This window comes from Triticum aestivum, chromosome 4A (assembly GCF_018294505.1).
Source record: "Triticum aestivum cultivar Chinese Spring chromosome 4A, IWGSC CS RefSeq v2.1, whole genome shotgun sequence".
Taxonomy (NCBI): Eukaryota; Viridiplantae; Streptophyta; class Magnoliopsida; order Poales; family Poaceae; genus Triticum; species Triticum aestivum.
The window spans coordinates 752,269,329-752,275,273 of NC_057803.1; the positions used below are offsets into that span (position 1 = coordinate 752,269,329).

A 5,945-nucleotide genomic window follows, 5' to 3' on the forward strand; every position below is an offset into this window, starting at 1 on the left:
AAAGGTCTTGAGCTTGTTCATACAGACTTGTGTGGGCCAATCACACCAACCACACCGGGTGGCAGTAAGTATTTCTCGCTGATAGTTCACAATTACATTCGATACATGTGGTTGGAGTTGCTGAAATCCAAGGATGAAGCTCATCAGAAGTTCAAGAAAGTGCAGGCAATGGCTGAGAACGAGGGAAAATGCAGGCTTCGCGCATTCCGCTCTGACCGGGACGGTGAGTTCAACTCCATTGAGTTCAGAGAATACTGCAAGCAGCTAGGCATCAAACACTACACGACCACCCCGTACTCCCTTCAGCAGAACGGAGTGGTTGAACGCCGGAATCAGACCGTCGTCGAGATGGCGCGTTGCCTGCTCAAAAGCGTGGCCGTGCCGTCATATTTCTGGACTGAAGCAGTGAAGACTGCGGTGTACCTGCTCAACAGAGCTCCCACGCGCATCTTGGACGGGGTGACGCCGTATGAGGCTTGGGCCGGCCACAAGCCAAGTGTGCTGCACCTACGTGTGTTTGGGTCTGTGGGGCATATCAAGAAGCTTGGCCATGGAGTGACGAAGCTCTCGGATCGATCAACCCCAATAATCTTCGTAGGCTAAAAGGAAGGAACCAAGGGCTATCGTGTGTACAATCCGGCTAGACAAAAGGTACAAGTCACACGTGATGTTGTGTTTGAGGAAAGCATGCAGTGGAGTTGGAGCACCAGGGCATGGTCACCGCGCCCACACTGACGACATTCACTGTGGTCTACGCCAATGGCCATGGTGTGCACGAGCTGGACACGGATGGCTCGCCTGCGTCTACGCCGAGAAGCGGGGCGCCACGATCACCCTCTACGCCACCATTGGGGACACCGCCGGACTCTGCCGACACGCCGACCGCATCGGCGCCCGCCACACCGCAGACCGAGCCATGCACCCCTGTGGTGACGTGGGAGCCACGATGGGCCACGCCGCCCACGCACAATAACACCCCTGTGGTGGCATGGACTTTGAGGAAGTTTTCACGCCAGTGGCACGGATGGAGACCGTGCGGCGGCTTCTTGCGCTCGCCGCGCACTCCGGCAGGGAGGTGCACCATATGGATGTCAAATCCGCCTTCCTCAATTGTGACCTCTCCGAGGAAGTGTACGTGGGGCAGCCGCCGGGGTACATCACTGCCGGCAGGGAGCAGCAGGTTCTGCGACTTCAGAAGGCGCTCTACGGACGGCGGCAAGCTCCGAGGGCCGGGTACGCGAAGCTAGACGAGACCATGAGCATGCTGGGGCTCACACGCAGCCCACTGGAGCATGCCGTGTATCGCCGCGGAGATCGCAAGAGCACTTCTGGCCAGGTTTTCTTCCTGGGTGAAAATCCTGTGTCTTGGACCTCTCAAAAGCAAAAGATCGTCGCAATCAGCTCCTGTGAGGCAGAATATGTGGCAGCGGCCGCGGCTACTTGTCAAGGCCTGTGGTTGAGCCGCCTTCTTGCAGAAATGAGAGGGGAAGAAGTTAGTGCGTTCAAGCTCTTGATCGACAACAAATCTGCCATTGCATTGGCTAAGAATCCTGTTCACCACGACAGAAACAAGCACATCGATGTCAAGTTCCATTTTATCCGCGACTGTGGAAACAAGGCAGGTGGAGATCGATCATATTGGCACAAGCGATCAGCTGGCTGATGCGCTGACCAAGGCACTGGGGCGTATCCGGTTCGTCGAGCTACGGCAGAAACTTAGCGTCAGGGAAGTGACCGTGGGACGTTGAGCTTAGGGGGGAAATTCGTTGTCCTGAATAAGCTCAAGCCCACGTACGCTAGGTTGTTTATTCCGTTTTCAAATAAGGTGCAGCTGGGCTGATGTGACCCACGAATGCATGTAGATTAGGGAGGCGTACGTAGCGGGCGCTCTCCAGTTTCCTTTCTGTTATTCCCTCCTGGTCACTTGGCTTTCGCTATGGACGTGATCGCGGGATAGCACGATCTACGCGAATCATGGCGGCCAGACCGGGAGGGTAGACTAGCTCTTGTAATTCAGATAAAAGGAATGAGAAAACGGAAAAGGCTGCGCAGTTACGGCAGCACCAAAAAAATCTGCTCGTCTCTCTCGTGTTCGTCTTCCTTCCTCGCCCGTTCCCCCCTCTCTCTCGCTGATCTGACGATGACGGTACCTTTCAGACTGGTTCATTTATCATAGTGTTGATGCTCTTTACGCAGAGACATAGGGTCTTCCTTATTCTTAAATAATTTTCCTTTGCAACATTGTTTTTCCAAGGTTGTGATAAAATGGATGAGACAGACCTTCTACAAGCCGTCATGAGCTGTTATATGAACTTTTTGTACATCGCATGACGTTCAAGGAAGCGAAGGCGCTCATGAGGTCGTCATTTGTTTATTTCTGTACTATGGCTTTCCATAGGATTATAATGTGGCATGTAATTTGGGCCTATGGTCATCTTTTATATAAGATGAATACCTAATAATCCAAAAACTTTAAGAGAAAAGAGAATTCATTAATTGTACATTTTGACCTTGGCATGTGCCTCTATGTCACTGTCGGGTGGTACCGTTCGGATGTTAGCGTGTGGCATCGATGGACGTTTATATGGGCACATGATGTTTCTCTCCCATTGCAACGCACGTGCTGCATTGTGGACGTTTATATGGACATAAGAATTTTCTCAACCGTTGCAAGCCACGGGCATATGTGCTAGTGATACTCATGTCTCATCTGCTAGGGATACAAGGTCAAGTGATGTTTTTGTCTGTATTTTTCTTGATATCTTTCCAGTGTTCATTTTGCATGCATAGTGGAGTTTTTTTGTTCCTTAGACTTTTGCAAGTAGGTGGGGATACAAATGGTAGGCTTGAATGATTTTTCACACCTTATGCAAGTTGCGACACGTCCGACCATGTATTGGCCTTTTTTACTGAGAAAACTCTAGAAAATGCAAAATTTGTCAAAAACCAAAACAAAGTAGTAGAATTTGTAATACAAGGCCATGGAAAAAACTAGCTAGATATGCGCACATGATATAAATTGCGATCATCGAATCAGAATAATAGGAAATTGAAGAACAATTGATATAATAATCTTTTCAACGCTGGTTTAAGAGATAAAGATGAGCCACTAGCTAGATATGCGCACATGATATCGATCATGCACTGATTCATTGATTGAGTCGCTAGAGAACTCTTTTATTGAGACTGCATCGCAAACGGGTGGATACAGGAAACTGCTATATTAGTGCCCCAAACAACAACTTGCATCACTGGAGATTCAGGAATAAATGCAACAACATAGTTTCACATCTCCTGGCTGAGTCTTGCAGTAGGCCCCAAGCCAAGGGTGGCCGCTGTATCTGCAAAAGATCTTGCAGACGTTCCAATGGCAGACTTGAGTAGGCATGCACTCCTCATGACGATCAACTAAACATTGACGAAAAGCAATAATATTTATTACAAATGTCCGCTAAGGTCTATTTGAGCACAAATATTGAATTTTGTAAGATAAAATGATTAAAGGATGTTCGGAGATACCTACGTTCATAGCAAGAGGTTGGTAAGATCAAAGTGCAAGAGATGATCATAACAACAACGCAGATTGAAGAACCCACGGCATGTGTGCGATTGCTCTTGATGACTGCCATGGTCTGGACTGAGGAGAAAACTAAGCTTATGATTGCCGTGCTCCGGTTGAGATATATATTGGCAAAAACAAATGATATGTAATTATCAATTAAATCCTGCATTTATGTTATGGACACATTAGTTTTGATTCATGTACAAATAGCGTATTTGTTTATGTTCTCTATATTGGCAATATATTTTCTCATTTATGTCAAAATCAGCACCGTTCTAAGGTTTTTCCTTTTTTGCCCCATTCCGACCCTCCGGGTGCATTTATTCAGATACAGAAGCAAATCTTGTAGATATCATATATTACTTTCCATTTACTTTTTATATGTAAATCAGTTCATGGAAATGTTTAGTTAACCGACCTTCTCGAGTTTAATTATTCCATGATATTTTAACAAATCTCATAAACTTGCGAAGAAATTTGATGTAATAACATCTTATATCAAAGGACGAAGGGAGTAGTATTTATAAAGAGGAAAGACTGCAGATCTTTCCGTATGTCAAGAATTAATAACTAGTTTTGTATTGCCATGTATGTAGGCTCTTTTCATAGCATATATTGTGCGTCATTATTGATAAGGGAATAGTTTATATCCCTTCAGGACAAAAATGTCAATGTCATCATTGATAAGGGTATTTTATTAATAGCTTATATCCGTTCAATATAAAAATCTGAGTGTCATGCATTTCATTGTATTTTTGGGTCTTGTAGAAATGTTATTCGGAAGGTATATCTCCGGATTTGATACATCTGGTATTTTGACAAAACCCAGCTTTGCTATTTTTTCCCTACATTAATTTTTCGCATTGATGTCCTATTGGCAGATCATAAGTGATGCTTCTTTATTTTGTATATCAGCCTTTCAAAAATAGATCCATTGCTACATGTAATCACTTCATGCATTGTCCAGTGGCATTAATGGCCAGCAAATAAATAGTACCTAGTTCCTCTTCTCAAATTTGTCGTATCTTCCCCCAACAGTAATTTACATTATTTTTCTAGAATATTGCATTAATTCAAATATTAAATGAGCCAAAGTTATATTGGAAATATGCCTCGATTCATGTGTGGCAATAATAAAGTGGTTATTATTATATTTCCTTGCTCATGATAATCATTTATTATCCATGCTATAATTGTATTGATTGGAAACTCAAATACATGTATGGATACATAGACAACAACATGTCCCTATTGAACCTCTACCGGACTAGCTCGTTGATCAAAGATGGTTAAGTTTCCCTAACCATAGGCATGAGTTGTCATTTGATAATGGGATCACATCATTAGGAGAATGATGTGATGGACTAGACCCAACTGTAAGCTTAGCATCAGATCATTTAAGTTATTTGCTATAGCTTTCTTCATGTTAAGTATATGTTCCTTCGACTATGAGATCATGCAACTCCCGGATACCGGAGGAATACTTTCGTGCTATCAAACATCACATTGTAATTGGGTGATCATAAAGATGCTCTACAGGTGTCTCCACAGGTGTCTGTTGGGTTGGCATGGATCGAGACTTGGATTTGTCACTCCATGTGACGGAGAGATATCTCTGGGCCCTCTCAGTAATACACATCGTAAATAGCTTGCAAGCAATGTGCCTAATGAGTTAGTCACGGGATCTTGTATTACGGAACGAGTAAAGAGACTTGCCAGTAACGAGATTGAACTAGGTATGGAGATACCGATGATCGAATATCGGGCAAGCAATATATTGCCGGACAAAGGGAATTGTATACAGAATTAATTGAATCCTTGACACTGCATGTTTCCAGATTATTCAGAAAACTAGTAACTGAAAATGGAACAGGTGCAACTAGATTAACATAACATAAATATCTGGAATTCTTTCAACCAAATTCCAGTAAGCACATCCTCTTGAGAAGGCTCAGTGCAAGTTGCGACAGTCGACAATATGTAGTCTCTCGAGGGCAGGCAGCTGCTGCATGAGTCCCTCTAGTACTGTCTCTAACCGTGGGCACACAAAAATATCTAGCGTCTTCAGCTGAGGGAATGATACAACCGATACTTGTACTGCCACCTCCTGGTGCCATCTCTCTAGCTTAGGCACGTTCACAAGCATCATGGTTTCCAGCTTAGGAAACAAGGGTGATGGTGAAATACATGATTCCCCATTGTCTATGTATCATCATTACATATCACTAGTAGAAAACAGGGCTTTGGTCACAGCTCAATATACACATTAGTCCCGGTTCGAGCGGCTAAATGCATTAGTCCTGGTTTAAATGAGACCTTTAGTTCCGGTTTGAGTCCCGGTTCGTGTCTCAAACCGGGACTAAAGGGGTTTGTGTCTCAAACT

The 5,945-nt window shown here is 44.4% G+C and overlaps 1 long non-coding RNA gene and 1 pseudogene across 1 annotated transcript; both read right to left on the bottom strand.

Moving 5' to 3' along the window:
- Positions 1-3,133: 3,133 nt before the first annotated feature.
- LOC123083666 (uncharacterized) lies at positions 3,134-4,008 on the bottom strand. The gene is made up of 2 exons (XR_006439353.1): positions 3,524-4,008; positions 3,134-3,408 (listed from the first exon to the last, which is right to left on the bottom strand). It is a non-coding gene; the product is annotated as an uncharacterized lncRNA (long non-coding RNA).
- Positions 4,009-5,441: 1,433 nt separating this feature from the next.
- The window catches only part of LOC123084619 (putative disease resistance protein RGA4), a 13,536-nt pseudogene continuing 13,032 nt past the window's right edge, over positions 5,442-5,945 (bottom strand).